The following is a 24,477-nucleotide window of genomic DNA, read 5'->3' as shown; positions in this document are numbered from 1 at the left end:
GCAGTTAATTTATTAAAATATATCGTGTCAGAAGTGGGATTCGAACCCACGCCCTCATACGATGACCAGAAAACACAGATTCACGTTGTGAACGAAGGAAACTAAGCCCCTTGAGTCTGGCGCCTTAGACCGCTCGGCTATCCTGACGTGGTATACTGTAATTTGGACGTATTATAAATTACATCTCTTGCAGTTAATTTATTAAAATATATCGTGTCAGAAGTGGGATTCGAACCCACGCCCTCATACGAGGACCAGAAAACAAAGATTCACGTTGTGAACGAAGGAAACTAACCCCCTTAAGTCTGGCGCCTTAGACCGCTGGGCCCTCCTAACGTGGTCTCTTTTAATTTTGACGTTTTATAAATTACATCCCTTCTAGTTAATTTATTAAAACATATCATGTCAGAAGTGGGATTCGAACCCACGCCCTCATACGAGGACCAGAAAACACAGATTCACTTTGTGAACGAAGGCAACAAAACCCCTTGAGTCTGGCGCCTTAGACCGCTCGGCCATCCTGACGTGGTCTGTTGTAATTTGGAGGTTTTATAAATTACATCTCTTGCAGTTAATTTATTAAAATATATCGTGTCAGAAGTGGGATTCGAACCCACGCCCTCATACGAGGACCAGAAAACACAGATTCACTTTGTGAACGAAGGCAACAAAACCCCTTGAGTCTGGCGCCTTAGACCGCTCGGCCATCCTGACGTGGTCTGTTGTAATTTGGAGGTTTTATAAATTACATCTCTTGCAGTTAATTTATTAAAATATATCGTGTCAGAAGTGGGATTCGAACCCACGCCCTCATACGAGGACCAGAAAACACAGATTCACTTTGTGAACGAAGGCAACAAAACCCCTTGAGTCTGGCGCCTTAGACCGCTCGGCCATCCTGACGTGGTCTGTTGTAATTTGGAGGTTTTATAAATTACATCTCTTGCAGTTAATTTATTAAAATATATCGTGTCAGAAGTGGGATTCGAACCCACGCCCTCTTACGAGGACCAGAAAACACAGATTCACGTTGTGAACGAAGGAAACTAAGCCCCTTAAGTCTGGCGCCTTAGAAAGCTCGGCTATCCTGACGAGGTCTATTGTAATTTGGACGTTTTATAAATTACATCTCTTGCAGTTAATTTATTAAAATATATCGTGTCAGAAGTGGGATTCGAACCCACGCCCTCATACGAGGACCAGAAAACAAATATTCACGTTGTGAACGAAGGAAACTAACCCCCTTAAGTCTGGCGCCTTAGACCCCTGGGCCCTCCTAACGTATTCTCTTTTAATTTTGACGTTTGATAAATTACATCTCTTCTAGTTAATTAATTAAAACATATCGTGTCAGAAGGGGGATTCGAACCCACGCCCTTATACGAGGACCAGAAAACACAGATTCACGTTGTGTCCGAAGGAAACTAAGCCCCTTGATTCTGGCGCCTTAGACCGCTCGGCCATCCCAACGTGGTCTGTTGTAATTTGGACGATTTATAAATTACATCTCTTCTAGTTAATTTCATAAAACATATCGTGTCAGAAGTGGGATTCGAACCCACGCCCTCATACGAGGACCAGAAAACACAGATTCACGTTGTGAACGAAAGAAACTAAGCCCCTTGAGTCTGGCGCCTTAGACCGCTCGGCTATCCTGACGTGGTCTCTTGTATTTTGTACGTTTTATAAATTACATCTCTTGCAGTTAATATATTAAAATATATCGTGTCAGAAGTGGGATTCGAACCCACGCCCTCATACGAGGACCAGAAAACACAGATTCACGTTGTGAACGAAGGAAACTAACCCCCTTGAGTCTGGCGCCTTAGACCGCTCGGCCATCCTGACGTGGTGTATTGTAATTTGGACGTTTTATAAATTACATCTCTTCCAGTTAATTTATTAAAATATATCGTGTCAGAAGTGGGATTCGAACCCACGCCCTCATACGAGGACCAGAAAACACAGATTCATTTTGTGAACGAAAGAACTAAGCCCCTTAAGTCTGGCGCCTTAGACCGCTCGGCAATCCTGACGTGGTCTATTGTAATTTTGACGATTTATAAATTACATCTCTTCTAGTTAATTTCATAAAACATATCGTGTAAGAAGTGAGATTTGAACCCTTGCCCTCAAACGAGGACCAGAATACACGGATTCACGTTGTGAACGAAAGAACTAAGCCCCTTGAGTCTGGCGCCTTAGACCGCTCGGCCATCCTGACGTGGTCTCTTGTATTTTGGACGTTTTATAAATTACATCTCTTGCAGTTAATTTATTAAAATATATCGTGTCAGAAGTGGGATTCGAACCCACGCCCTCATACGAGGACCAGAAAACACAGATTCATTTTGTGAACGAAGGCAACAAAACCCCTTGAGTCTGGCGCCTTTGACCGCTCGGCCATCCTGACGTGGTCTGTTGTAATTTGGAGGTTTTATAAATTACATCTCTTGCAGTTAATTTATTAAAATATATCGTGTCAGAAGTGGGATTCGAACCCACGCCCTCATACGAGGACCAGAAAACACAGATTCACGTTGTGAACGAAAGAAACTAAGCCCCTTGAGTCTGGCGCCTTAGACCGCTCGGCTATCCTGACGTGGTCTCTTGTATTTTGGACGTTTTATAAATTACATCTCTTGCAGTTAATTTATTAAAATATATCGTGTCAGAAGTGGGATTCGAACCCACGCCCTCATACGAGGACTAGAAAACACAGATTCACGTTGTGAACGAAGGAAACTAACCCCCTTGAGTCTGGCGCCTTAGACCGCTCGGCCATCCTGACATGGTGTATTGTAATTTGGACGTTTTATAAATTACATCTCTTCCAGTTAATTTATTAAAATATATCGTGTCAGAAGTGGGATTCGAACCCACGCCCTCATGCGAGGACCAGAAAACACACATTCACTTCGTGAACGAAGGAAACTAACCCCCTTGAGTCTGGCGCCTTAGACCGCTCGGCCATCCTGACGTGGTCTCTTGTAATTTGGACGATTTATAAATTACATCTCTTTTAGTTAATTTCATAAAACATATCGTGTCAGAAGTGGGATTTGAACCCTTGCCCTCAAACGAGGACCAGAATACACGGATTCACGTTGTGAACGAAAGAACTAAGCCCCTTAAGTCTGGCGCCTTAGACCGCTCGGCAATCCTGACGTGGTCTATTGTAATTTTGACGATTTATAAATTACATCTCTTCTAGTTAATTTCATAAAACATATCGTGTAAGAAGTGAGATTTGAACCCTTGCCCTCAAACGAGGACCAGAATACACGGATTCACGTTGTGAACGAAAGAACTAAGCCCCTTAAGTCTGGCGCCTTAGACCGCTCGGCAATCCTGACGTGGTCTATTGTAATTTGGACGTTTTATAAATTACATCTCTTGCAGTTAATTTATTAAATTATATCGTGTCAGAAGTGGGCTTCGAACCCACGCCCTCATACGAGGACCAAAACACAGACTCACGTTGTGAACGAACGAAAGTAAGCCCCTTGAGTCCGGCGCCTTAGACCGCTCGGCCATCCTGACGTGGTCTCTTGTATTTTGGACGTTTAATAAATTACATCTCTTCCAGTTAATTTCATAAAACATATCGTGTCAGAAGTGGGATTCCAACCCACGCCCTTATACGAGGACCAGAAAACACAGATTCACGTTGTGAACGAAGGAAACTAAGCCCCTTGAGTCTGGCGCCTTGGACCGCTCGGCCATCCTGACGTGGTATCTTGTAATTTGGACGTTTTATAAATTACATCTCTTGCAGTTAATTTATTAAAATATATCGTGTCAGAAGTGGGATTCGAACCCACGCCCTCATACGAGGACCAGAAAACACACATTCCCGTTGTGAACGAAGGAAAGTAAGCCGCTCGAGTCTGGCGCCTTATACCGCTCGGCCATCCTGACGTGGTCACTTGTAATTTGGAGGTTTTATAAATTACATCTCTTGCAGTTAATTTATTAAAATATATCGTGTCAGAAGTGGGATTCAAACCCACGCCCTCATACGAGGACCAGAAAGCACAGATTCACGTTGTGAACGAAGGAAAGTAAGCCCCTTGAGTCTGGCGCCTTAGACCGCTCGGCCATCCTGACGTGGTCTATTGTAATTTGGACGTTTTATAAATTACATCTCTTGCAGTTAATTTATTAAAATATATCGTGTCAGAAGTGGGTTTCGAACCCACGCCCTCATACGAGGACCAGAAAACACAGATTCACGTTGTGAACGAAAGAAACTAAGCCCCTTGAGTCTGGCGCCTTAGACCGCTCGGCTATCCTGACGTGGTCTCTTGTATTTTGGACGTTTTATAAATTACATCTCTTGCAGTTAATTTATTAAAATATATCGTGTCAGAAGTGGGATTCGAACCCACGCCCTCATACGAGGACCAGAAAACACAGATTCACGTTGTGAACGAAGGAAACTAACCCCCTTGAGTCTGGCGCCTTAGACCGCTCGGCCATCCTGACGTGGTCTCTTGTAATTTGGACGATTTATAAATTACATCTCTTTTAGTTAATTTCATAAAACATATCGTGTCAGAAGTGGGATTTGAACCCTTGCCCTCAAACGAGGACCAGAATACACGGATTCACGTTGTGAACGAAAGAACTAAGCCCCTTGAGTCTGGCGCCTTAGACCGCTGGGCCCTCCTAACGTGGTCTCTTTTAATTTTGACGTTTTATAAATTACATCCCTTCTAGTTAATTTATTAAAACATATCATGTCAGAAGTGGGATTCGAACCCACGCCCTCATACGAGGACCAGAAAACACAGATTCACTTTGTGAACGAAGGCAACAAAACCCCTTGAGTCTGGCGCCTTAGACCGCTCGGCCATCCTGACGTGGTCTGTTGTAATTTGGAGGTTTTATAAATTACATCTCTTGCAGTTAATTTATTAAAATATATCGTGTCAGAAGTGGGATTCGAACCCACGCCCTCATACGAGGACCAGAAAACACAGATTCACTTTGTGAACGAAGGCAACAAAACCCCTTGAGTCTGGCGCCTTAGACCGCTCGGCCATCCTGACGTGGTCTGTTGTAATTTGGAGGTTTTATAAATTACATCTCTTGCAGTTAATTTATTAAAATATATCGTGTCAGAAGTGGGATTCGAACCCACGCCCTCATACGAGGACCAGAAAACACAGATTCACTTTGTGAACGAAGGCAACAAAACCCCTTGAGTCTGGCGCCTTAGACCGCTCGGCCATCCTGACGTGGTCTGTTGTAATTTGGAGGTTTTATAAATTACATCTCTTGCAGTTAATTTATTAAAATATATCGTGTCAGAAGTGGGATTCGAACCCACGCCCTCTTACGAGGACCAGAAAACACAGATTCACGTTGTGAACGAAGGAAACTAAGCCCCTTAAGTCTGGCGCCTTAGAAAGCTCGGCTATCCTGACGAGGTCTATTGTAATTTGGACGTTTTATAAATTACATCTCTTGCAGTTAATTTATTAAAATATATCGTGTCAGAAGTGGGATTCGAACCCACGCCCTCATACGAGGACCAGAAAACAAATATTCACGTTGTGAACGAAGGAAACTAACCCCCTTAAGTCTGGCGCCTTAGACCCCTGGGCCCTCCTAACGTATTCTCTTTTAATTTTGACGTTTGATAAATTACATCTCTTCTAGTTAATTAATTAAAACATATCGTGTCAGAAGGGGGATTCGAACCCACGCCCTTATACGAGGACCAGAAAACACAGATTCACGTTGTGTCCGAAGGAAACTAAGCCCCTTGATTCTGGCGCCTTAGACCGCTCGGCCATCCCAACGTGGTCTGTTGTAATTTGGACGATTTATAAATTACATCTCTTCTAGTTAATTTCATAAAACATATCGTGTCAGAAGTGGGATTCGAACCCACGCCCTCATACGAGGACCAGAAAACACAGATTCACGTTGTGAACGAAAGAAACTAAGCCCCTTGAGTCTGGCGCCTTAGACCGCTCGGCTATCCTGACGTGGTCTCTTGTATTTTGTACGTTTTATAAATTACATCTCTTGCAGTTAATATATTAAAATATATCGTGTCAGAAGTGGGATTCGAACCCACGCCCTCATACGAGGACCAGAAAACACAGATTCACGTTGTGAACGAAGGAAACTAACCCCCTTGAGTCTGGCGCCTTAGACCGCTCGGCCATCCTGACGTGGTGTATTGTAATTTGGACGTTTTATAAATTACATCTCTTCCAGTTAATTTATTAAAATATATCGTGTCAGAAGTGGGATTCGAACCCACGCCCTCATACGAGGACCAGAAAACACAGATTCATTTTGTGAACGAAAGAACTAAGCCCCTTAAGTCTGGCGCCTTAGACCGCTCGGCAATCCTGACGTGGTCTATTGTAATTTTGACGATTTATAAATTACATCTCTTCTAGTTAATTTCATAAAACATATCGTGTAAGAAGTGAGATTTGAACCCTTGCCCTCAAACGAGGACCAGAATACACGGATTCACGTTGTGAACGAAAGAACTAAGCCCCTTGAGTCTGGCGCCTTAGACCGCTCGGCCATCCTGACGTGGTCTCTTGTATTTTGGACGTTTTATAAATTACATCTCTTGCAGTTAATTTATTAAAATATATCGTGTCAGAAGTGGGATTCGAACCCACGCCCTCATACGAGGACCAGAAAACACAGATTCATTTTGTGAACGAAGGCAACAAAACCCCTTGAGTCTGGCGCCTTTGACCGCTCGGCCATCCTGACGTGGTCTGTTGTAATTTGGAGGTTTTATAAATTACATCTCTTGCAGTTAATTTATTAAAATATATCGTGTCAGAAGTGGGATTCGAACCCACGCCCTCATACGAGGACCAGAAAACACAGATTCACGTTGTGAACGAAAGAAACTAAGCCCCTGGAGTCTGGCGCCTTAGATCGCTCGGCTATCCTGACGTGGTCTCTTGTATTTTGGACGTTTTATAAATTACATCTCTTGCAGTTAATTTATTAAAATATATCGTGTCAGAAGTGGGATTCGAACCCACGCCCTCATACGAGGACTAGAAAACACAGATTCACGTTGTGAACGAAGGAAACTAACCCCCTTGAGTCTGGCGCCTTAGACCGCTCGGCCATCCTGACATGGTGTATTGTAATTTGGACGTTTTATAAATTACATCTCTTCCAGTTAATTTATTAAAATATATCGTGTCAGAAGTGGGATTCGAACCCACGCCCTCATGCGAGGACCAGAAAACACACATTCACTTCGTGAACGAAGGAAACTAACCCCCTTGAGTCTGGCGCCTTAGACCGCTCGGCCATCCTGACGTGGTCTCTTGTAATTTGGACGATTTATAAATTACATCTCTTTTAGTTAATTTCATAAAACATATCGTGTCAGAAGTGGGATTTGAACCCTTGCCCTCAAACGAGGACCAGAATACACGGATTCACGTTGTGAACGAAAGAACTAAGCCCCTTAAGTCTGGCGCCTTAGACCGCTCGGCAATCCTGACGTGGTCTATTGTAATTTTGACGATTTATAAATTACATCTCTTCTAGTTAATTTCATAAAACATATCGTGTAAGAAGTGAGATTTGAACCCTTGCCCTCAAACGAGGACCAGAATACACGGATTCACGTTGTGAACGAAAGAACTAAGCCCCTTAAGTCTGGCGCCTTAGACCGCTCGGCAATCCTGACGTGGTCTATTGTAATTTGGACGTTTTATAAATTACATCTCTTGCAGTTAATTTATTAAATTATATCGTGTCAGAAGTGGGCTTCGAACCCACGCCCTCATACGAGGACCAAAACACAGACTCACGTTGTGAACGAACGAAAGTAAGCCCCTTGAGTCCGGCGCCTTAGACCGCTCGGCCATCCTGACGTGGTCTCTTGTATTTTGGACGTTTAATAAATTACATCTCTTCCAGTTAATTTCATAAAACATATCGTGTCAGAAGTGGGATTCCAACCCACGCCCTTATACGAGGACCAGAAAACACAGATTCACGTTGTGAACGAAGGAAACTAAGCCCCTTGAGTCTGGCGCCTTGGACCGCTCGGCCATCCTGACGTGGTATCTTGTAATTTGGACGTTTTATAAATTACATCTCTTGCAGTTAATTTATTAAAATATATCGTGTCAGAAGTGGGATTCGAACCCACGCCCTCATACGAGGACCAGAAAACACACATTCCCGTTGTGAACGAAGGAAAGTAAGCCGCTCGAGTCTGGCGCCTTATACCGCTCGGCCATCCTGACGTGGTCACTTGTAATTTGGAGGTTTTATAAATTACATCTCTTGCAGTTAATTTATTAAAATATATCGTGTCAGAAGTGGGATTCAAACCCACGCCCTCATACGAGGACCAGAAAGCACAGATTCACGTTGTGAACGAAGGAAAGTAAGCCCCTTGAGTCTGGCGCCTTAGACCGCTCGGCCATCCTGACGTGGTCTATTGTAATTTGGACGTTTTATAAATTACATCTCTTGCAGTTAATTTATTAAAATATATCGTGTCAGAAGTGGGTTTCGAACCCACGCCCTCATACGAGGACCAGAAAACACAGATTCACGTTGTGAACGAAAGAAACTAAGCCCCTTGAGTCTGGCGCCTTAGACCGCTCGGCTATCCTGACGTGGTCTCTTGTATTTTGGACGTTTTATAAATTACATCTCTTGCAGTTAATTTATTAAAATATATCGTGTCAGAAGTGGGATTCGAACCCACGCCCTCATACGAGGACCAGAAAACACAGATTCACGTTGTGAACGAAGGAAACTAACCCCCTTGAGTCTGGCGCCTTAGACCGCTCGGCCATCCTGACGTGGTCTCTTGTAATTTGGACGATTTATAAATTACATCTCTTTTAGTTAATTTCATAAAACATATCGTGTCAGAAGTGGGATTTGAACCCTTGCCCTCAAACGAGGACCAGAATACACGGATTCACGTTGTGAACGAAAGAACTAAGCCCCTTGAGTCTGGCACCTTAGACCGCTCGGCCATCCTGACGTGGTCTCTTGTATTTTGGACGTTTTATAAATTACATCTCTTGCAGTTAATTTATTAAAATATATCGTGTCAGAAGTGGGATTCGAACCCACGCCCTCATACGAGGACCAGAAAACACAGATTCATTTTGTGAACGAAGGCAACAAAACCCCTTGAGTCTGGCGCCTTTGACCGCTCGGCCATCCTGACGTGGTCTGTTGTAATTTGGAGGTTTTATAAATTACATCTCTTGCAGTTAATTTATTAAAGTATATCGTGTCAGAAGTGGGATTCGAACCCACGCCCTCATACGAGGACCAGAAAACACAGATTCACGTTGTGAACATAAGAAACTAAGCCCCTTGAGTCTGGCGCCTTAGACCGCTCGGCTATCCTGACGTGGTCTCTTGTATTTTGGACGTTTTATAAATTACATCTCTTGCAGTTAATTTATTAAAATATATCGTGTCAGAAGTGGGATTCGAACCCACGCCCTCATACGAGGACCAGAAAACACAGATTCACGTTGTGAACGAAGGAAACTAACCCCCTTGAGTCTGGCACCTTAGACCGCTCGGCCAACCTGACGTGGTGTATTGTAATTTGGACGTTTTATAAATTACATCTCTTCCAGTTAATTTATTAAAATATATCGTGTCAGAAGTGGGATTCGAACCCACGCCCTCATGCGAGGACCAGAAAACACACATTCACTTCGTGAACGAAGGAAACTAACCCCCTTGAGTCTGGCGCCTTAGACCGCTCGGCCATCCTGACGTGGTCTCTTGTAATTTGGACGATTTATAAATTACATCTCTTTTAGTTAATTTCATAAAACATATCGTGTCAGAAGTGGGATTTGAACCCTTGCCCTCAAACGAGGACCAGAATACACGGATTCACGTTGTGAACGAAAGAACTAAGCCCCTTAAGTCTGGCGCCTTAGACCGCTCGGCAATCCTGACGTGGTCTATTGTAATTTTGACGATTTATAAATTACATCTCTTCTAGTTAATTTCATAAAACATATCGTGTAAGAAGTGAGATTTGAACCCTTGCCCTCAAATGAGGACCAGAATACACGGATTCACGTTGTGAACGAAAGAACTAAGCCCCTTAAGTCTGGCGCCTTAGACCGCTCGGCAATCCTGACGTGGTCTATTGTAATTTGGACGTTTTATAAATTACATCTCTTGCAGTTAATTTATTAAATTATATCGTGTCAGAAGTGGGCTTCGAACCCACGCCCTCATACGAGGACCAAAACACAAACTCACGTTGTGAACGAACGAAAGTAAGCCCCTTGAGTCTGGCGCCTTAGACCGCTCGGCCATCCTGACGTGGTCTCTTGTATTTTGGACGTTTAATAAATTACATCTCTTCCAGTTAATTTCATAAAACATATCGTGTCAGAAGTGGGATTCCAACCCACGCCCTTATACGAGGACCAGAAAACACAGATTCACGTTGTGAACGAAGGAAACTAAGCCCCTTGAGTCTGGCGCCTTGGACCGCTCGGACATCCTGACGTGGTATCTTTTAATTTGGACGTTTTATAAATTACATCTCTTGCAGTTAATTTATTAAAATATATCGTGTCAGAAGTGGGATTCGAACCCACGCCCTCATACGAGGACCAGAAAACACACATTCCCGTTGTGAACGAAGGAAAGTAAGCCGCTCGAGTCTGGCGCCTTATACCGCTCGGCCATCCTGACGTGGTCACTTGTAATTTGGAGGTTTTATAAATTACATCTCTTGCAGTTAATTTATTAAAATATATCGTGTCAGAAGTGGGATTCAAACCCACGCCCTCATACGAGGACCAGAAAGCACAGATTCACGTTGTGAACGAAGGAAAGTAAGCCCCTTGAGTCTGGCGCCTTAGACCGCTCGGCCATCCTGACGTGGTCTATTGTAATTTGGACGTTTTATAAATTACATCTCTTCTAGTTAATTTCATAAAACATATCGTGTAAGAAGTGAGATTTGAACCCTTGCCCTCAAACGAGGACCAGAATACACGGATTCACGTTGTGAACGAAAGAACTAAGCCCCTTAAGTCTGGCGCCTTAGACCGCTCGGCAATCCTGACGTGGTCTATTGTAATTTGGACGTTTTATAAATTACATCTCTTCTAGTTAATTTCATAAAACATCGTGTAAGAAGTGAGATTTGAACCCTTGCCCTCAAACGAGGACCAGAATACACGGATTCACGTTGTGAACGAAAGAACTAAGCCCCTTAAGTCTGGCGCCTTAGACCGCTCGGCAATCCTGACGTGGTCTATTGTAATTTGGACGTTTTATAAATTACATCTCTTGCAGTTAATTTATTAAATTATATCGTGTCAGAAGTGGGCTTCGAACCCACGCCCTCATACGAGGACCAAAACACAGACTCACGTTGTGAACGAACGAAAGTAAGCCCCTTGAGTCCGGCGCCTTAGACCGCTCGGCCATCCTGACGTGGTCTCTTGTATTTTGGACGTTTAATAAATTACATCTCTTCCTGTTAATTTCATAAAACATATCGTGTCAGAAGTGGGATTCCAACCCACGCCCTTATACGAGGACCAGAAAACACAGATTCACGTTGTGAACGAAGGAAACTAAGCCCCTTGAGTCTGGCGCCTTGGACCGCTCGGCCATCCTGACGTGGTATCTTGTAATTTGGACGTTTTATAAATTACATCTCTTGCAGTTAATTTATTAAAATATATCGTGTCAGAAGTGGGATTCGAACCCACGCCCTCATACGAGGACCAGAAAACACACATTCCCGTTGTGAACGAAGGAAAGTAAGCCGCTCGAGTCTGGCGCCTTATACCGCTCGGCCATCCTGACGTGGTCACTTGTAATTTGGAGGTTTTATAAATTACATCTCTTGCAGTTAATTTATTAAAATATATCGTGTCAGAAGTGGGATTCAAACCCACGCCCTCATACGAGGACCAGAAAGCACAGATTCACGTTGTGAACGAAGGAAAGTAAGCCCCTTGAGTCTGGCGCCTTAGACCGCTCGGCCATCCTGACGTGGTCTATTGTAATTTGGACGTTTTATAAATTACATCTCTTGCAGTTAATTTATTAAAATATATCGTGTCAGAAGTGGGTTTCGAACCCACGCCCTCATACGAGGACCAGAAAACACAGATTCACGTTGTGAACGAAAGAAACTAAGCCCCTTGAGTCTGGCGCCTTAGACCGCTCGGCTATCCTGACGTGGTCTGTTGTATTTTGGACGTTTTATAAATTACATCTCTTGCAGTTAATTTATTAAAATATATCGTGTCAGAAGTGGGATTCGAACCCACGCCCTCATACGAGGACCAGAAAACACAGATTCACGTTGTGAACGAAGGAAACTAACCCCCTTGAGTCTGGCACCTTAGACCGCTCGGCCAACCTGACGTGGTGTATTGTAATTTGGACGTTTTATAAATTACATCTCTTCCAGTTAATTTATTAAAATATATCGTGTCAGAAGTGGGATTCGAACCCACGCCCTCATGCGAGGACCAGAAAACACACATTCACTTCGTGAACGAAGGAAACTAACCCCCTTGAGTCTGGCGCCTTAGACCGCTCGGCCATCCTGACGTGGTCTCTTGTAATTTGGACGATTTATAAATTACATCTCTTTTAGTTAATTTCATAAAACATATCGTGTCAGAAGTGGGATTTGAACCCTTGCCCTCAAACGAGGACCAGAATACACGGATTCACGTTGTGAACGAAAGAACTAAGCCCCTTAAGTCTGGCGCCTTAGACCGCTCGGCAATCCTGACGTGGTCTATTGTAATTTTGACGATTTATAAATTACATCTCTTCTAGTTAATTTCATAAAACATATCGTGTAAGAAGTGAGATTTGAACCCTTGCCCTCAAATGAGGACCAGAATACACGGATTCACGTTGTGAACGAAAGAACTAAGCCCCTTAAGTCTGGCGCCTTAGACCGCTCGGCAATCCTGACGTGGTCTATTGTAATTTGGACGTTTTATAAATTACATCTCTTGCAGTTAATTTATTAAATTATATCGTGTCAGAAGTGGGCTTCGAACCCACGCCCTCATACGAGGACCAAAACACAAACTCACGTTGTGAACGAACGAAAGTAAGCCCCTTGAGTCTGGCGCCTTAGACCGCTCGGCCATCCTGACGTGGTCTCTTGTATTTTGGACGTTTAATAAATTACATCTCTTCCAGTTAATTTCATAAAACATATCGTGTCAGAAGTGGGATTCCAACCCACGCCCTTATACGAGGACCAGAAAACACAGATTCACGTTGTGAACGAAGGAAACTAAGCCCCTTGAGTCTGGCGCCTTGGACCGCTCGGCCATCCTGACGTGGTATCTTGTAATTTGGACGTTTTATAAATTACATCTCTTGCAGTTAATTTATTAAAATATATCGTGTCAGAAGTGGGATTCGAACCCACGCCCTCATACGAGGACCAGAAAACACACATTCCCGTTGTGAACGAAGGAAAGTAAGCCGCTCGAGTCTGGCGCCTTATACCGCTCGGCCATCCTGACGTGGTCACCTGTAATTTGGAGGTTTTATAAATTACATCTCTTGCAGTTAATTTATTAAAATATATCGTGTCAGAAGTGGGATTCAAACCCACGCCCTCATACGAGGACCAGAAAGCACAGATTCACGTTGTGAACGAAGGAAAGTAAGCCCCTTGAGTCTGGCGCCTTAGACCGCTCGGCCATCCTGACGTGGTCTATTGTAATTTGGACGTTTTATAAATTACATCTCTTGCAGTTAATTTATTAAAATATATCGTGTCAGAAGTGGGTTTCGAACCCACGCCCTCATACGAGGACCAGAAAACACAGATTCACGTTGTGAACGAAGGAAACTAACCCCCTTGAGTCTGGCGCCTTAGACCGCTCGGCCATCCTGACGTGGTCTCTTGTAACTTGGACGTTTTATTAATTACATCTCTTCCAGTTAATTTATTAAAATATATCGTGTCAGAAGTGGGATTCGAACCCACGCCCTCATACGAGGACCAGAAAACACAGATTCACGTTGTGAAAGAAGGAAAGTAAGCCCCTTGAGTCTGGCGCCTTAGACCGCTTGGCCATCCTGACGTGGTCTCTTGTAATTTGGACGATTTATAAATTACATCTCTTCTAGTTAATTTCATAAAACATATCGTGTCAGAAGTGGGATTCGAACCCACGCCCTTATATGAGGACCAGAAAACACAGATTCACGTTGTCAACGAAGGAAACTAAGCCCCTTGAGTCTGGCGCCTTAGACCGCTCGGCCATCCTGACGTGGTCTATTGTAATTTGGACGTTTTATAAATTACATCTCTTGCAGTTAATTTATTAAAATATATCGTGTCAGAAGTGGGATTCGAACCCACGCCCTTATACGAGGACCAGAAAACACAGATTCACGTTGTGAACGAAGGAAAGTAAGCCCCTTGAGTTTGGCGCCTTAGACCGCTCGGCCATCCTGACGTGGTCTATTGTAATTTGGACGTTTTATAAATTACATCGCTTGCAGTTAATTTATTAAAATATATCGTGTCAGAAGTGGGATTCGAACCCACGCCCTCATACGAGGACCAGAAAACACACATTCCCGTTTTGAACGAAGGAAAGTAAGCCCCTTGAGTCTGGCACCTTAGACCGCTCGGCCATCCTGACGTCGTCTTTTGTAAATTGGACGTTTTATAAATTACATCTCTTGCAGTTAATTTATTAAAATATATCGTGTCAGAAGTGGGATTCGAACCCAAGCCCTCATACGAGGACCAGATAACACACATTCCCGTTTTGAACGAAGGAAAGTAAGCCCCTTGAGTCTGGCGCCTTAGACCGCTCGGCCATCCTGACGTCGTCTTTTGTAAATTGGACGTTTTATAAATTACATCTCTTGCAGTTAATTTATTAAATTATATCGTGTCAGAAGTGGGCTTCGAACCCACGCCCTCATACGAGGACCAAAACAAAGACTCACGTTGTGAACGAAGGAAAGTAAGCCCCTTGAGTCTGGCGCCTTAGACCGCTCGGCCATCCTGACGTGGTCTCTTGTATTTTGGAAGTTTTATAAATTACATCTCTTGCAGTTAATTTATTAAAATATATCGTGTCAGAAGTGGGATTCGAACCCACGCCCTTATACGAGGACCAGAAAACACAGATTCACGTTGTGAACGAAAGAACTAAGCCCCTTGAGTCTGGCGCCTTAGACCGCTCGGCCATCCTGACGTGGTCTCTTGTATTTTGGACGTTTTATAAATTACATCTCTTGCAGTTAATTTATTAAAATATATCGTGTCAGAAGTGGGATTCGAACCCACGCCCTCATACGAGGACCAGAAAACACAGATTCACTATGTGAACGAAGGCAACAAAACCCCTTGAGTCTGGCGCCTTAGACCGCTCGGCCATCCTGACGTGGTCTGTTGTAATTTGGAGGTTTTATAAATTACATCTCTTGCAGTTAATTTATTAAAATATATCGTGTCAGAAGTGGGATTCGAACCCACACCCTCATGCGAGGACCAGAAAACACACATTCACTTCGTGAACGAAGGAAACTAACCCCCTTTAGTCTGGCGCCTTAGACCGCTCGGCTATCCTGACGTGGTCTCTTGTATTTTGGACGTTTTATAAATTACATCTCTTGCAGTTAATTTATTAAAATATATCGTGTCAGAAGTGGGATTCGAACCCACGCCCTCATACGAGGACCAAAACACAAACTCACGTTGTGAACGAACGAAAGTAAGCCCCTTGAGTCTGGCGCCTTAGACCGCTCGGCCATCCTGACGTGGTCTCTTGTATTTTGGACGTTTAATAAATTACATCTCTTCCAGTTAATTTCATAAAACATATCGTGTCAGAAGTGGGATTCCAACCCACGCCCTTATACGAGGACCAGAAAACACAGATTCACGTTGTGAACGAAGGAAACTAAGCCCCTTGAGTCTGGCGCCTTGGACCGCTCGGCCATCCTGACGTGGTATCTTGTAATTTGGACGTTTTATAAATTACATCTCTTGCAGTTAATTTATTAAAATATATCGTGTCAGAAGTGGGATTCGAACCCACGCCCTCATACGAGGACCAGAAAACACACATTCCCGTTGTGAACGAAGGAAAGTAAGCCGCTCGAGTCTGGCGCCTTATACCGCTCGGCCATCCTGACGTGGTCACTTGTAATTTGGAGGTTTTATAAATTACATCTCTTGCAGTTAATTTATTAAAATATATCGTGTCAGAAGTGGGATTCAAACCCACGCCCTCATACGAGGACCAGAAAGCACAGATTCACGTTGTGAACGAAGGAAAGTAAGCTCTTGAGTCTGGCGCCTTAGACCGCTCGGCCATCCTGACGTGGTCTATTGTAATTTGGACGTTTTATAAATTACATCTCTTGCAGTTAATTTATTAAAATATATCGTGTCAGAAGTGGGTTTCGAACCCACGCCCTCATACGAGGACCAGAAAACACAGATTCACGTTGTGAACGAAGGAAACTAACCCCCTTGAGTCTGGCGCCTTAGACCGCTCGGCCATCCTGACGTGGTCTCTTGTAACTTGGACGTTTTATTAATTACATCTCTTCCAGTTAATTTATTAAAATATATCGTGTCAGAAGTGGGATTCGAACCCACGCCCTCATACGAGGACCAGAAAACACAGATTCACGTTGTGAAAGAAGGAAAGTAAGCCCCTTGAGTCTGGCGCCTTAGACCGCTTGGCCATCCTGACGTGGTCTCTTGTAATTTGGACGATTTATAAATTACATCTCTTCTAGTTAATTTCATAAAACATATCGTGTCAGAAGTGGGATTCGAACCCACGCCCTTATATGAGGACCAGAAAACACAGATTCACGTTGTCAACGAAGGAAACTAAGCCCCTTGAGTCTGGCGCCTTAGACCGCTCGGCCATCCTGACGTGGTCTATTGTAATTTGGACGTTTTATAAATTACATCTCTTGCAGTTAATTTATTAAAATATATCGTGTCAGAAGTGGGATTCGAACCCACGCCCTCATACGAGGACCAGAAAACACACATTCCCGTTTTGAACGAAGGAAAGTAAGCCCCTTGAGTCTGGCACCTTAGACCGCTCGGCCATCCTGACGTCGTCTTTTGTAAATTGGACGTTTTATAAATTACATCTCTTGCAGTTAATTTATTAAAATATATCGTGTCAGAAGTGGGATTCGAACCCAAGCCCTCATACGAGGACCAGAAAACACACTTTCCCGTTTTGAACGAAGGAAAGTAAGCCCCTTGAGTCTGGCGCCTTAGACCGCTCGGCCATCCTGACGTCGTCTTTTGTAAATTGGACGTTTTATAAATTACATCTCTTGCAGTTAATTTATTAAATTATATCGTGTCAGAAGTGGGCTTCGAACCCACGCCCTCATACGAGGACCAAAACAAAGACTCACGTTGTGAACGAAGGAAAGTAAGCCCCTTGAGTCTGGCGCCTTAGACCGCTCGGCCATCCTGACGTGGTCTCTTGTATTTTGGACGTTTTATAAATTACATCTCTTGCAGTTAATTTATTAAAATATATCGTGTCAGAAGTGGGATTCGAACCCACGCCCTTATACGAGGACCAGAAAACACAGATTCACGTTGTGAACGAAAGAACTAAGCCCCTTGAGTCTGGCGCCTTAGACCGCTCGGCCATCCTGACGTGGTCTCTTGTATTTTGGACGTTTTATAAATTACATCTCTTGCAGTTAATTTATTAAAATATATCGTGTCAGAAGTGGGATTCGAACCCACGCCCTCATACGAGGACCAGAAAACACAGATTCACTATGTGAACGAAGGCAACAAAACCCCTTGAGTCTGGCGCCTTAGACCGCTCGGCCATCCTGACGTGGTCTGTTGTAATTTGGAGGTTTTATAAATTACATCTCTTGCAGTTAATTTATTAAAATATATCGTGTCAGAAGTGGGATTCGAACCCACACCCTCATGCGAGGACCAGAAAACACACATTCACTTCGTGAACGAAGGAAACTAACCCCCTTTAGTCTGGCGCCTTAGACCGCTCGGCTATCCTGACGTGGTCTCTTGTATTTTGGACGTTTTATAAATTACATCTCTTGCAGTTAATTTATTAAAATATATCGTGTCAGAAGTGGGATTCGAACCCACGCCCTCATACGAGGACCAAAACACAAACTCACGTTGTGAACGAACGAAAGTAAGCCCCTTGAGTCTGGCGCCTTAGACCGCTCGGCCATCCTGACGTGGTCTCTTGTATTTTGGACGTTTAATAAATTACATCTCTTCCAGTTAATTTCATAAAACATATCGTGTCAGAAGTGGGATTCCAACCCACGCCCTTATACGAGGACCAGAAAACACAGATTCACGTTGTGAACGAAGGAAACTAAGCCCCTTGAGTCTGGCGCCTTGGACCGCTCGGCCATCCTGACGTGGTATCTTGTAATTTGGACGTTTTATAAATTACATCTCTTGCAGTTAATTTATTAAAATATATCGTGTCAGAAGTGGGATTCGAACCCACGCCCTCATACGAGGACCAGAAAACACACATTCCCGTTGTGAACGAAGGAAAGTAAGCCGCTCGAGTCTGGCGCCTTATACCGCTCGGCCATCCTGACGTGGTCACTTGTAATTTGGAGGTTTTATAAATTACATCTCTTGCAGTTAATTTATTAAAATATATCGTGTCAGAAGTGGGATTCAAACCCACGCCCTCATACGAGGACCAGAAAGCACAGATTCACGTTGTGAACGAAGGAAAGTAAGCCCCTTGAGTCTGGCGCCTTAGACCGCTCGGCCATCCTGACGTGGTCTATTGTAATTTGGACGTTTTATAAATTACATCTCTTGCAGTTAATTTATTAAAATATATCGTGTCAGAAGTGGGTTTCGAACCCACGCCCTCATACGAGGACCAGAAAACACAGATTCACGTTGTGAACGAAGGAAACTAACCCCCTTGAGTCTGGCGCCTTAGACCGCTCGGCCATCCTGACGTGGTCTCTTGTAACTTGGACGTTTTATTAATTACATCTCTTCCAGTTAATTTATTAAAATATATCGTGTCAGATACTGTCAGCTTTACTCTTCTAGTAAGGATGGTTGTTGGTTTTTTCGCCCCGAAAGGGAAGTAATTTAACTGTACCGCTCCCACCTCGGGCAAGGCGAGTCTCTCCGAAAGGTCCTTCCTTATGAATGTCCTTTGACTCCCCCCGTCAATCAGGCATCTAGTGGGGGCTTGGTTCTTTTCGCCTTTCAATATGACCGTTGCAGTTTGAAGTAAAACTTGACTCGATGGGCTTAGTGGTTCGTTTTGAACAATGGTATTGTTCGCCGACTCTTCGGTTTTCGCCAAAGTTTTTTCTTTTTCTTCTTTTTCTCTCGTTTCGCACATGGCCGTATGATGGCGCCTTTGGCAATGTTTGCACTGAATTTTCGCCTTACACCTCCTTGACATGTGGTCACTTTTCATGCATCGAAAGCATTTTCTATCTTTCTTAAGAACTTCTAACCTTTCCTCTAAACTCTTGGCTTTGCATTCTTCAGCGCTGTGCGACGCTTCGCAGAAAGGACAAGTTAACTCCACACCGTTACTTAACATAGCGGATGAAAATGGTTTCTTTCTTGGAAGTTGCGACTCTCTGTTTCTCTGGAATGTTCTATACTCTTTGTCGCTACTCTGTTCGGTCCTCTCATTTAACCTTGTAAAGGCTAACGCTCTTTCTCTACTTTCGAGCTCTTTACGAATAAATTCTAGCAAATCTTGAACCTTTCTTTGATTAGTTCCGTGAATTTGTCTGCTATAATCTAGGGCTAACTCATACGGTAATAATTTCGTGATGATTTTGTGCAAGAAACCGTCATCTAATGATTTTCCTAAGGACTCTAAGCTTCTAACTTCGACTATGCAACTATCGTACAATGTTCGCAACGCCACCGTGTCTCCCTTACGACGAACAGGTGTCAAGTCCATAATGTTGTTCATGTGAGCGTCGGTGATTCCTTCTACGCCACCAAATCTTTCTTCTAATGTGACGATTGCCTTGTCATAATTTGTCTCTGTTAACGATAAGCCTCCCACCGCCGTTGCTGCCAGTCCTCCCAAATACGATTTTAAGTAATTAAATTTATCTACCTTCGTCAGGGCATTGTTCTGATGTATAGACACTTCGAACTGATTCCAAAAATTCAGCCACTTACTACAGTCACCGTAATATTTTTCTATATTAAGCCGCGGTAATTTAACAGTTACTTGTTGACTTTGCATCACTTGTGGATTCGGCTGTGTCGCGCTCGCGGTTATAGACCCTTGGCCTTGGGTTGTACTTTGGAAGGGAACGGTCGCTGAATTTTGGCTCTGAGACGCTACTGACGGAGGTCCACTGGCATTGGGATTAGTCGTTAAGGCATGCTGAGTCACGTTGGTTGACGAGGATGCTGGTATGGTGGTAATGGCGTCCAAGGCTTTCTCTGCCTCATCTCTACAATCGCTGATATTGTCTTCGTACGTTTGTACGGCCTCTAGTTCCACGTCCAAGTCCGCGACGGACGTTAACTCGTATATTTTCTCGTCCAGTTCTTTTAATTCTGACTCTTTGGTCGCTAAATGTCTTAGATTTCTTTGAACATCACCAACACAAATTACCGTTCTGGTTAGATCGTCTTTTATTTTGTTTATATATCTCGTTACTCCGGCTCTCTTTGAGGTTCTTGATTTGCGTAGTTTCCCTAACTCTTCCGCTGTCGGCATCTTCTTCACTTTACTTTTCTACTCTAAACGCTAATTAACTTTCTTTAACTCTCTTAACTACCTACCGGTCCCGGGTTTCGGCACCATAAAATAACTAATTCTCTAATTTGATTGTTATTTTACTTTAACTCTGGTTCGACCAAATAAGTAGCCATATAATTTTCAAAAGTTTTTTTAATAAAAAGTAAAAGTCAAAAAGAAACGCTGCCTAACTTGTTCATCTCTCTCCTTCGCGCGCTAACCGACAACTACTCTCTCTTTTTTTCTTGGGGTTGAACCCCACCTTAAAAACCAGTTTTCTTGGTTCCCCCTTTTCTCCTTTTTTGCTTAGAATGAATTCCCTTATAGATTTGAACAAGCCGGGCAACACCAAATTACAAAATTGTTTTACACAGAATTTTAAGTGAAATTCCCACAGTAATAAAAGATTAAAAATGTGTTTAAGGGCTGAGGGAGGTTAAGTCAAATATTAAGCTTAAATTGAAACTGAAAATAACAGTCTTGTTTGTAATAGATAGTTCAAGAACGCAGACGGTATTTCCTGGATGTTTCACTGTGCAAAATGGTCTTATAATTAGAAGAAGAATCGTTAAAAAAATCACTTTATTGTCCTCTTCATCCTCCCTTTAAGGGCTAGGCGAGGGCTAGGGGATGTCCAATAAAATATCAAGCAACAATTCAAGCTGAAAGTGACTGTCTTGTTTGTATAAAATAGTTCAATAAACCACACGAGCATTCTTCAATTTGAAACTCGAAGGAAGTCTTGTTATTTGAAAATTTTCGTCCAAATTTTTTAAATATTTTTCAACTAGTTATCAATAATGATATTAATAGTTATCCAAAATTTCTTTTAAAAGGCTAGTTATCTTTCCTACACAATAAAAGTCTTAAAACACAAAATGGCCTAATATCCCAATACCTCCCAAAGTTAGTATTTTTGCCATAGAAAATAAACGAAAGGAGTAGCAGACCAGCAGCGCAGAGACCAACTTCAAGTGTTTACCGTTCGGGTTCGTTTTAGCTGTTAGCTGTTATTTTCAGTTGTGATCATTGTTACCGGCATTCATTTTTTTTTTCATTTAATTTTTAGGTTTTTCCATCGGTAGCTTTGAACGTCAGTTGTGAAATACGCCTTTGCCCATGCTTTGGTTGTGGTCGGCTTTATTATTAAGCCTCAATAGAGATAGATTTAATTTTAGAAGCAGGATTCGAGAACGGTTAGTGTTTAATTCAGTCCGACTCATTGCCCAGTATAGAGCCCTCCCTCTAACGCGTGATGAAAAGTTTAAATTTTCGTATTGCTCAATTAAACTACGTTTTGCTGACGTTACTGACGGGATCGGCAAAAAATACGTTATTCCTTTTTACCTTTGTCGCTTTGACACGCCTCTTCTTTCATTCCCCTCCCTTCCGTGGAAGGGGGTCCGGGAATTTGACGCGCTCCTAGATTACTCTAATCTCTATTCCCACTTCTAAAATTAAATCTATCCCTGGCCTCACATCTGCGCTAAACGCGGGAGGCTATAGTCAACCTCAGGCTCCGTTTAGCGAAGCTCAATCGCTCAGCGAACATTCCTAGCATAGAAGCCCTCTCCTCTGAAGTTGTTTCATATATGGAATAGTCGAATATGTCAATTTGAAGGGATCTCGTGAAGCGCATATGCCATCATGAATGAGATTTTCTCTAGGCTGCAATGAATCGGGCTTAAGACCTAGACGTAATTAATATGAGTTCTAAATATTATGATATCACGGGCTCATGGCCCAAATAACAATAATTTCAAACCGCTTCTCCTCTTCAAAAGACGGGAGTTTTCTCTTAAAGGGAGTAGGAAGTGGAAAATAAAGTGATTTTTTTTATGGATTCTTCTACTAATCATGAGACCAGTATGCATAATGAAAAATTCAGGAAATACCTCCCATTGATTTTAATATTCAAATTAGGCTATGATTTTAAGAATAGTTTTAAATAAGGAACTCCGACCAATCCCGTAACGCCGTCCCTTTGTGTTAACAAAATTCTCGTGGCACACTCCATGTCTCGCGCCACAATTGTCACATCGTGCAAATTTTTTCAAATCTCGCGATAAATTGATTCAACACGGAGCGTGCCAAGAGAAAATTGTTGATAAAAAGGCGGGGCGCTACGCGATTGGTCGGAGATCCCTATTTAAAACTATCCATGAAATTTCAAACTAATTGTCGTTTAAAAATCGTTCGGTGTTATTTCCTGGATGTTTCACGATGCAGATTGGTCTTATAGAAGAATCAATAAAAAATTACTTTATTTTCCACTTCACCATCCCTTTAATGAACGTCCGATTTGTTTCAAAGTATTGCGCCACAACACCAATCATATATATATGCATAAAGTGTCATAACATCTAACAAGCATTATTACGACAAAGATTCGATACTCGATTATGAATTATCGCCACTCTAACCAAGTTTGCCAGATTTTGAATAAAGGCTGATTACTCGTGACCTATTCATCCGAATTGAATTTGGTGAACACTTTTCAAATATGAATCGACCCCAAGGAATCCGAAAATCGCATTTATATCCTCGAGAATCCAATATTTTCAAAGTTGATAATTTTGACATTTCCGGTTTCCGGTATAAGTATGCAAAGGACAACTTTGGAACGGGTAAAATATGAAAGAGGAAGGCAAAACTTTTATAACGCACTTTATTCCAGAGCGCTAGCTTGAATAGTTTTTGAAATATAGTATAATATGTGCGAAAAACGCAACGCGCAAAGACTTTTTTAACAGTCTGTATAATTCTTTATCCAAACATAATGCTGTTAATCTACAACAATTTAAAAATATTGCCAAGTTTTTTGTTACAAACCCCCACTAATATAATTCCTTCCTTCCGTCTTCTCTCCTCAATTTTCAAATTTTAGGAACAATACGTGACCCTGAACCAAGCAATTAATATACTGTATATAATTAATCTACTTTATTTAACTATTCACTCTTACTATTTGTATTAATTTGAGAAGGCTCTGTCGAAAATGAGTTGCGTTGGCCCATAAGTCTTTTTAGACTTGGCCTTGATAGCTTTGTTGTGTAAAATAGAGCCAAATTGAAAATAATAAATAAAAAAAAGTATGTTATAGACCAATTTGTCCAACATCTAGCCATACTAAGAATTAGGGCTACGACAAACAGTAGTCGAGTAATTAAGCTAATCGTAAACAAACAAACCCCTCCATAGGAAATACATTAGACTAAATTCTGGAGGCTCGTAACTCTGGTTCTACCAGAGATACGGGGATGTAAATAATGTGACCTTGACACAAATGTTCGGATAATTATAAAGGTCTTTGCATGTTCCAAGCAAAAAAAAAACTTCGCGGTTTCGAACCTGTGGCCTTCCGGGAGTGAGGCGGATGCGATAACCGCTACACTAAAGATATGTTATTATTTTTAATCGAAGGAACAGGGTCAAGTAATTAAGCAATACGTGAACAAACAAACCCCTCCATAGAAAATGCATTAGACTATACTTTGCAGGCTCGTAACTCTGTTTCTAGTGGAGATACGGGGATGTCCTTTGAGTATGTTTTACTCCAATTTGTCCCCCATCTAACCATACTAAAAACATTGAGCTACGACAAACAGGGGCCGAGATATTAAGCAAAATGTTTGTCAACTTTGGTATCGTCTCACTTATTTTTATTATGTTACTTATGATTTTTGCACTAAAC

The 24,477-nt window shown here is 42.5% G+C and overlaps 53 non-coding genes across 53 annotated transcripts; all 53 read right to left on the bottom strand.

The window, feature by feature from the left end:
* Nucleotides 1–403: 403 nt before the first annotated feature.
* On the bottom strand, nt 404–525 carry TRNAL-CAA (transfer RNA leucine (anticodon CAA)). Its single transcript has 2 exons — nt 488–525; nt 404–449 (listed from the first exon to the last, which is right to left on the bottom strand). It is a non-coding gene; the product is annotated as a tRNA-Leu (tRNA).
* A 67-nt stretch (nt 526–592) lies between these two features.
* TRNAL-CAA (transfer RNA leucine (anticodon CAA)) lies at nt 593–714 on the bottom strand. Its single transcript has 2 exons — nt 677–714; nt 593–638 (listed from the first exon to the last, which is right to left on the bottom strand). It is a non-coding gene; the product is annotated as a tRNA-Leu (tRNA).
* A 67-nt stretch (nt 715–781) lies between these two features.
* TRNAL-CAA (transfer RNA leucine (anticodon CAA)) lies at nt 782–903 on the bottom strand. Its single transcript has 2 exons — nt 866–903; nt 782–827 (listed from the first exon to the last, which is right to left on the bottom strand). It is a non-coding gene; the product is annotated as a tRNA-Leu (tRNA).
* A 634-nt stretch (nt 904–1,537) lies between these two features.
* On the bottom strand, nt 1,538–1,659 carry TRNAL-CAA (transfer RNA leucine (anticodon CAA)). Its single transcript has 2 exons — nt 1,622–1,659; nt 1,538–1,583 (listed from the first exon to the last, which is right to left on the bottom strand). It is a non-coding gene; the product is annotated as a tRNA-Leu (tRNA).
* A 67-nt stretch (nt 1,660–1,726) lies between these two features.
* Nucleotides 1,727–1,848, bottom strand: TRNAL-CAA (transfer RNA leucine (anticodon CAA)). Its single transcript has 2 exons — nt 1,811–1,848; nt 1,727–1,772 (listed from the first exon to the last, which is right to left on the bottom strand). It is a non-coding gene; the product is annotated as a tRNA-Leu (tRNA).
* Nucleotides 1,849–2,291: 443 nt separating this feature from the next.
* On the bottom strand, nt 2,292–2,413 carry TRNAL-CAA (transfer RNA leucine (anticodon CAA)). Its single transcript has 2 exons — nt 2,376–2,413; nt 2,292–2,337 (listed from the first exon to the last, which is right to left on the bottom strand). It is a non-coding gene; the product is annotated as a tRNA-Leu (tRNA).
* A 67-nt stretch (nt 2,414–2,480) lies between these two features.
* Nucleotides 2,481–2,602, bottom strand: TRNAL-CAA (transfer RNA leucine (anticodon CAA)). Its single transcript has 2 exons — nt 2,565–2,602; nt 2,481–2,526 (listed from the first exon to the last, which is right to left on the bottom strand). It is a non-coding gene; the product is annotated as a tRNA-Leu (tRNA).
* A 256-nt stretch (nt 2,603–2,858) lies between these two features.
* On the bottom strand, nt 2,859–2,980 carry TRNAL-CAA (transfer RNA leucine (anticodon CAA)). Its single transcript has 2 exons — nt 2,943–2,980; nt 2,859–2,904 (listed from the first exon to the last, which is right to left on the bottom strand). It is a non-coding gene; the product is annotated as a tRNA-Leu (tRNA).
* Nucleotides 2,981–3,799: 819 nt separating this feature from the next.
* On the bottom strand, nt 3,800–3,921 carry TRNAS-CGA (transfer RNA serine (anticodon CGA)). The gene is made up of 2 exons: nt 3,884–3,921; nt 3,800–3,845 (listed from the first exon to the last, which is right to left on the bottom strand). It is a non-coding gene; the product is annotated as a tRNA-Ser (tRNA).
* A 67-nt stretch (nt 3,922–3,988) lies between these two features.
* On the bottom strand, nt 3,989–4,110 carry TRNAL-CAA (transfer RNA leucine (anticodon CAA)). The gene is made up of 2 exons: nt 4,073–4,110; nt 3,989–4,034 (listed from the first exon to the last, which is right to left on the bottom strand). It is a non-coding gene; the product is annotated as a tRNA-Leu (tRNA).
* A 67-nt stretch (nt 4,111–4,177) lies between these two features.
* On the bottom strand, nt 4,178–4,299 carry TRNAL-CAA (transfer RNA leucine (anticodon CAA)). The gene is made up of 2 exons: nt 4,262–4,299; nt 4,178–4,223 (listed from the first exon to the last, which is right to left on the bottom strand). It is a non-coding gene; the product is annotated as a tRNA-Leu (tRNA).
* A 67-nt stretch (nt 4,300–4,366) lies between these two features.
* On the bottom strand, nt 4,367–4,488 carry TRNAL-CAA (transfer RNA leucine (anticodon CAA)). The gene is made up of 2 exons: nt 4,451–4,488; nt 4,367–4,412 (listed from the first exon to the last, which is right to left on the bottom strand). It is a non-coding gene; the product is annotated as a tRNA-Leu (tRNA).
* A 255-nt stretch (nt 4,489–4,743) lies between these two features.
* On the bottom strand, nt 4,744–4,865 carry TRNAL-CAA (transfer RNA leucine (anticodon CAA)). The gene is made up of 2 exons: nt 4,828–4,865; nt 4,744–4,789 (listed from the first exon to the last, which is right to left on the bottom strand). It is a non-coding gene; the product is annotated as a tRNA-Leu (tRNA).
* Nucleotides 4,866–4,932: 67 nt separating this feature from the next.
* TRNAL-CAA (transfer RNA leucine (anticodon CAA)) lies at nt 4,933–5,054 on the bottom strand. Its single transcript has 2 exons — nt 5,017–5,054; nt 4,933–4,978 (listed from the first exon to the last, which is right to left on the bottom strand). It is a non-coding gene; the product is annotated as a tRNA-Leu (tRNA).
* A 67-nt stretch (nt 5,055–5,121) lies between these two features.
* On the bottom strand, nt 5,122–5,243 carry TRNAL-CAA (transfer RNA leucine (anticodon CAA)). The gene is made up of 2 exons: nt 5,206–5,243; nt 5,122–5,167 (listed from the first exon to the last, which is right to left on the bottom strand). It is a non-coding gene; the product is annotated as a tRNA-Leu (tRNA).
* A 634-nt stretch (nt 5,244–5,877) lies between these two features.
* Nucleotides 5,878–5,999, bottom strand: TRNAL-CAA (transfer RNA leucine (anticodon CAA)). Its single transcript has 2 exons — nt 5,962–5,999; nt 5,878–5,923 (listed from the first exon to the last, which is right to left on the bottom strand). It is a non-coding gene; the product is annotated as a tRNA-Leu (tRNA).
* A 67-nt stretch (nt 6,000–6,066) lies between these two features.
* On the bottom strand, nt 6,067–6,188 carry TRNAL-CAA (transfer RNA leucine (anticodon CAA)). Its single transcript has 2 exons — nt 6,151–6,188; nt 6,067–6,112 (listed from the first exon to the last, which is right to left on the bottom strand). It is a non-coding gene; the product is annotated as a tRNA-Leu (tRNA).
* Nucleotides 6,189–6,631: 443 nt separating this feature from the next.
* On the bottom strand, nt 6,632–6,753 carry TRNAL-CAA (transfer RNA leucine (anticodon CAA)). The gene is made up of 2 exons: nt 6,716–6,753; nt 6,632–6,677 (listed from the first exon to the last, which is right to left on the bottom strand). It is a non-coding gene; the product is annotated as a tRNA-Leu (tRNA).
* Nucleotides 6,754–7,198: 445 nt separating this feature from the next.
* On the bottom strand, nt 7,199–7,320 carry TRNAL-CAA (transfer RNA leucine (anticodon CAA)). Its single transcript has 2 exons — nt 7,283–7,320; nt 7,199–7,244 (listed from the first exon to the last, which is right to left on the bottom strand). It is a non-coding gene; the product is annotated as a tRNA-Leu (tRNA).
* Nucleotides 7,321–8,139: 819 nt separating this feature from the next.
* On the bottom strand, nt 8,140–8,261 carry TRNAS-CGA (transfer RNA serine (anticodon CGA)). The gene is made up of 2 exons: nt 8,224–8,261; nt 8,140–8,185 (listed from the first exon to the last, which is right to left on the bottom strand). It is a non-coding gene; the product is annotated as a tRNA-Ser (tRNA).
* Nucleotides 8,262–8,328: 67 nt separating this feature from the next.
* On the bottom strand, nt 8,329–8,450 carry TRNAL-CAA (transfer RNA leucine (anticodon CAA)). Its single transcript has 2 exons — nt 8,413–8,450; nt 8,329–8,374 (listed from the first exon to the last, which is right to left on the bottom strand). It is a non-coding gene; the product is annotated as a tRNA-Leu (tRNA).
* A 67-nt stretch (nt 8,451–8,517) lies between these two features.
* Nucleotides 8,518–8,639, bottom strand: TRNAL-CAA (transfer RNA leucine (anticodon CAA)). Its single transcript has 2 exons — nt 8,602–8,639; nt 8,518–8,563 (listed from the first exon to the last, which is right to left on the bottom strand). It is a non-coding gene; the product is annotated as a tRNA-Leu (tRNA).
* A 67-nt stretch (nt 8,640–8,706) lies between these two features.
* TRNAL-CAA (transfer RNA leucine (anticodon CAA)) lies at nt 8,707–8,828 on the bottom strand. The gene is made up of 2 exons: nt 8,791–8,828; nt 8,707–8,752 (listed from the first exon to the last, which is right to left on the bottom strand). It is a non-coding gene; the product is annotated as a tRNA-Leu (tRNA).
* A 255-nt stretch (nt 8,829–9,083) lies between these two features.
* TRNAL-CAA (transfer RNA leucine (anticodon CAA)) lies at nt 9,084–9,205 on the bottom strand. The gene is made up of 2 exons: nt 9,168–9,205; nt 9,084–9,129 (listed from the first exon to the last, which is right to left on the bottom strand). It is a non-coding gene; the product is annotated as a tRNA-Leu (tRNA).
* A 67-nt stretch (nt 9,206–9,272) lies between these two features.
* Nucleotides 9,273–9,394, bottom strand: TRNAL-CAA (transfer RNA leucine (anticodon CAA)). Its single transcript has 2 exons — nt 9,357–9,394; nt 9,273–9,318 (listed from the first exon to the last, which is right to left on the bottom strand). It is a non-coding gene; the product is annotated as a tRNA-Leu (tRNA).
* Nucleotides 9,395–9,650: 256 nt separating this feature from the next.
* TRNAL-CAA (transfer RNA leucine (anticodon CAA)) lies at nt 9,651–9,772 on the bottom strand. Its single transcript has 2 exons — nt 9,735–9,772; nt 9,651–9,696 (listed from the first exon to the last, which is right to left on the bottom strand). It is a non-coding gene; the product is annotated as a tRNA-Leu (tRNA).
* An 819-nt stretch (nt 9,773–10,591) lies between these two features.
* On the bottom strand, nt 10,592–10,713 carry TRNAS-CGA (transfer RNA serine (anticodon CGA)). The gene is made up of 2 exons: nt 10,676–10,713; nt 10,592–10,637 (listed from the first exon to the last, which is right to left on the bottom strand). It is a non-coding gene; the product is annotated as a tRNA-Ser (tRNA).
* Nucleotides 10,714–10,780: 67 nt separating this feature from the next.
* TRNAL-CAA (transfer RNA leucine (anticodon CAA)) lies at nt 10,781–10,902 on the bottom strand. The gene is made up of 2 exons: nt 10,865–10,902; nt 10,781–10,826 (listed from the first exon to the last, which is right to left on the bottom strand). It is a non-coding gene; the product is annotated as a tRNA-Leu (tRNA).
* An 817-nt stretch (nt 10,903–11,719) lies between these two features.
* TRNAS-CGA (transfer RNA serine (anticodon CGA)) lies at nt 11,720–11,841 on the bottom strand. The gene is made up of 2 exons: nt 11,804–11,841; nt 11,720–11,765 (listed from the first exon to the last, which is right to left on the bottom strand). It is a non-coding gene; the product is annotated as a tRNA-Ser (tRNA).
* A 67-nt stretch (nt 11,842–11,908) lies between these two features.
* Nucleotides 11,909–12,030, bottom strand: TRNAL-CAA (transfer RNA leucine (anticodon CAA)). The gene is made up of 2 exons: nt 11,993–12,030; nt 11,909–11,954 (listed from the first exon to the last, which is right to left on the bottom strand). It is a non-coding gene; the product is annotated as a tRNA-Leu (tRNA).
* Nucleotides 12,031–12,097: 67 nt separating this feature from the next.
* TRNAL-CAA (transfer RNA leucine (anticodon CAA)) lies at nt 12,098–12,219 on the bottom strand. The gene is made up of 2 exons: nt 12,182–12,219; nt 12,098–12,143 (listed from the first exon to the last, which is right to left on the bottom strand). It is a non-coding gene; the product is annotated as a tRNA-Leu (tRNA).
* Nucleotides 12,220–12,475: 256 nt separating this feature from the next.
* TRNAL-CAA (transfer RNA leucine (anticodon CAA)) lies at nt 12,476–12,597 on the bottom strand. Its single transcript has 2 exons — nt 12,560–12,597; nt 12,476–12,521 (listed from the first exon to the last, which is right to left on the bottom strand). It is a non-coding gene; the product is annotated as a tRNA-Leu (tRNA).
* Nucleotides 12,598–13,416: 819 nt separating this feature from the next.
* On the bottom strand, nt 13,417–13,538 carry TRNAS-CGA (transfer RNA serine (anticodon CGA)). Its single transcript has 2 exons — nt 13,501–13,538; nt 13,417–13,462 (listed from the first exon to the last, which is right to left on the bottom strand). It is a non-coding gene; the product is annotated as a tRNA-Ser (tRNA).
* Nucleotides 13,539–13,605: 67 nt separating this feature from the next.
* TRNAL-CAA (transfer RNA leucine (anticodon CAA)) lies at nt 13,606–13,727 on the bottom strand. Its single transcript has 2 exons — nt 13,690–13,727; nt 13,606–13,651 (listed from the first exon to the last, which is right to left on the bottom strand). It is a non-coding gene; the product is annotated as a tRNA-Leu (tRNA).
* A 67-nt stretch (nt 13,728–13,794) lies between these two features.
* Nucleotides 13,795–13,916, bottom strand: TRNAL-CAA (transfer RNA leucine (anticodon CAA)). The gene is made up of 2 exons: nt 13,879–13,916; nt 13,795–13,840 (listed from the first exon to the last, which is right to left on the bottom strand). It is a non-coding gene; the product is annotated as a tRNA-Leu (tRNA).
* Nucleotides 13,917–13,983: 67 nt separating this feature from the next.
* Nucleotides 13,984–14,105, bottom strand: TRNAL-CAA (transfer RNA leucine (anticodon CAA)). The gene is made up of 2 exons: nt 14,068–14,105; nt 13,984–14,029 (listed from the first exon to the last, which is right to left on the bottom strand). It is a non-coding gene; the product is annotated as a tRNA-Leu (tRNA).
* A 67-nt stretch (nt 14,106–14,172) lies between these two features.
* Nucleotides 14,173–14,294, bottom strand: TRNAL-CAA (transfer RNA leucine (anticodon CAA)). Its single transcript has 2 exons — nt 14,257–14,294; nt 14,173–14,218 (listed from the first exon to the last, which is right to left on the bottom strand). It is a non-coding gene; the product is annotated as a tRNA-Leu (tRNA).
* A 256-nt stretch (nt 14,295–14,550) lies between these two features.
* Nucleotides 14,551–14,672, bottom strand: TRNAL-CAA (transfer RNA leucine (anticodon CAA)). The gene is made up of 2 exons: nt 14,635–14,672; nt 14,551–14,596 (listed from the first exon to the last, which is right to left on the bottom strand). It is a non-coding gene; the product is annotated as a tRNA-Leu (tRNA).
* Nucleotides 14,673–15,303: 631 nt separating this feature from the next.
* On the bottom strand, nt 15,304–15,425 carry TRNAL-CAA (transfer RNA leucine (anticodon CAA)). Its single transcript has 2 exons — nt 15,388–15,425; nt 15,304–15,349 (listed from the first exon to the last, which is right to left on the bottom strand). It is a non-coding gene; the product is annotated as a tRNA-Leu (tRNA).
* A 67-nt stretch (nt 15,426–15,492) lies between these two features.
* TRNAF-AAA (transfer RNA phenylalanine (anticodon AAA)) lies at nt 15,493–15,614 on the bottom strand. Its single transcript has 2 exons — nt 15,577–15,614; nt 15,493–15,538 (listed from the first exon to the last, which is right to left on the bottom strand). It is a non-coding gene; the product is annotated as a tRNA-Phe (tRNA).
* A 67-nt stretch (nt 15,615–15,681) lies between these two features.
* TRNAL-CAA (transfer RNA leucine (anticodon CAA)) lies at nt 15,682–15,801 on the bottom strand. The gene is made up of 2 exons: nt 15,764–15,801; nt 15,682–15,727 (listed from the first exon to the last, which is right to left on the bottom strand). It is a non-coding gene; the product is annotated as a tRNA-Leu (tRNA).
* Nucleotides 15,802–16,057: 256 nt separating this feature from the next.
* On the bottom strand, nt 16,058–16,179 carry TRNAS-CGA (transfer RNA serine (anticodon CGA)). The gene is made up of 2 exons: nt 16,142–16,179; nt 16,058–16,103 (listed from the first exon to the last, which is right to left on the bottom strand). It is a non-coding gene; the product is annotated as a tRNA-Ser (tRNA).
* Nucleotides 16,180–16,246: 67 nt separating this feature from the next.
* On the bottom strand, nt 16,247–16,367 carry TRNAL-CAA (transfer RNA leucine (anticodon CAA)). Its single transcript has 2 exons — nt 16,330–16,367; nt 16,247–16,292 (listed from the first exon to the last, which is right to left on the bottom strand). It is a non-coding gene; the product is annotated as a tRNA-Leu (tRNA).
* Nucleotides 16,368–16,434: 67 nt separating this feature from the next.
* Nucleotides 16,435–16,556, bottom strand: TRNAL-CAA (transfer RNA leucine (anticodon CAA)). Its single transcript has 2 exons — nt 16,519–16,556; nt 16,435–16,480 (listed from the first exon to the last, which is right to left on the bottom strand). It is a non-coding gene; the product is annotated as a tRNA-Leu (tRNA).
* A 67-nt stretch (nt 16,557–16,623) lies between these two features.
* Nucleotides 16,624–16,745, bottom strand: TRNAL-CAA (transfer RNA leucine (anticodon CAA)). Its single transcript has 2 exons — nt 16,708–16,745; nt 16,624–16,669 (listed from the first exon to the last, which is right to left on the bottom strand). It is a non-coding gene; the product is annotated as a tRNA-Leu (tRNA).
* Nucleotides 16,746–16,812: 67 nt separating this feature from the next.
* Nucleotides 16,813–16,934, bottom strand: TRNAL-CAA (transfer RNA leucine (anticodon CAA)). Its single transcript has 2 exons — nt 16,897–16,934; nt 16,813–16,858 (listed from the first exon to the last, which is right to left on the bottom strand). It is a non-coding gene; the product is annotated as a tRNA-Leu (tRNA).
* A 67-nt stretch (nt 16,935–17,001) lies between these two features.
* On the bottom strand, nt 17,002–17,123 carry TRNAL-CAA (transfer RNA leucine (anticodon CAA)). The gene is made up of 2 exons: nt 17,086–17,123; nt 17,002–17,047 (listed from the first exon to the last, which is right to left on the bottom strand). It is a non-coding gene; the product is annotated as a tRNA-Leu (tRNA).
* Nucleotides 17,124–17,754: 631 nt separating this feature from the next.
* On the bottom strand, nt 17,755–17,876 carry TRNAL-CAA (transfer RNA leucine (anticodon CAA)). The gene is made up of 2 exons: nt 17,839–17,876; nt 17,755–17,800 (listed from the first exon to the last, which is right to left on the bottom strand). It is a non-coding gene; the product is annotated as a tRNA-Leu (tRNA).
* A 67-nt stretch (nt 17,877–17,943) lies between these two features.
* TRNAF-AAA (transfer RNA phenylalanine (anticodon AAA)) lies at nt 17,944–18,065 on the bottom strand. Its single transcript has 2 exons — nt 18,028–18,065; nt 17,944–17,989 (listed from the first exon to the last, which is right to left on the bottom strand). It is a non-coding gene; the product is annotated as a tRNA-Phe (tRNA).
* A 67-nt stretch (nt 18,066–18,132) lies between these two features.
* TRNAL-CAA (transfer RNA leucine (anticodon CAA)) lies at nt 18,133–18,252 on the bottom strand. The gene is made up of 2 exons: nt 18,215–18,252; nt 18,133–18,178 (listed from the first exon to the last, which is right to left on the bottom strand). It is a non-coding gene; the product is annotated as a tRNA-Leu (tRNA).
* A 256-nt stretch (nt 18,253–18,508) lies between these two features.
* On the bottom strand, nt 18,509–18,630 carry TRNAS-CGA (transfer RNA serine (anticodon CGA)). The gene is made up of 2 exons: nt 18,593–18,630; nt 18,509–18,554 (listed from the first exon to the last, which is right to left on the bottom strand). It is a non-coding gene; the product is annotated as a tRNA-Ser (tRNA).
* A 67-nt stretch (nt 18,631–18,697) lies between these two features.
* Nucleotides 18,698–18,819, bottom strand: TRNAL-CAA (transfer RNA leucine (anticodon CAA)). The gene is made up of 2 exons: nt 18,782–18,819; nt 18,698–18,743 (listed from the first exon to the last, which is right to left on the bottom strand). It is a non-coding gene; the product is annotated as a tRNA-Leu (tRNA).
* Nucleotides 18,820–18,886: 67 nt separating this feature from the next.
* On the bottom strand, nt 18,887–19,008 carry TRNAL-CAA (transfer RNA leucine (anticodon CAA)). The gene is made up of 2 exons: nt 18,971–19,008; nt 18,887–18,932 (listed from the first exon to the last, which is right to left on the bottom strand). It is a non-coding gene; the product is annotated as a tRNA-Leu (tRNA).
* Nucleotides 19,009–24,477: the final 5,469 nt, after the last annotated feature.

The sequence above is a fragment of the Phalangium opilio genome, unplaced genomic scaffold (genome assembly GCF_054372755.1).
Source record: "Phalangium opilio isolate 3A_F unplaced genomic scaffold, DU_Popi_V2 ptg000390l_1, whole genome shotgun sequence".
Classification (NCBI taxonomy): domain Eukaryota; kingdom Metazoa; phylum Arthropoda; class Arachnida; order Opiliones; family Phalangiidae; genus Phalangium; species Phalangium opilio.
This window is presented reverse-complemented; position numbering and strand designations above follow the sequence as displayed.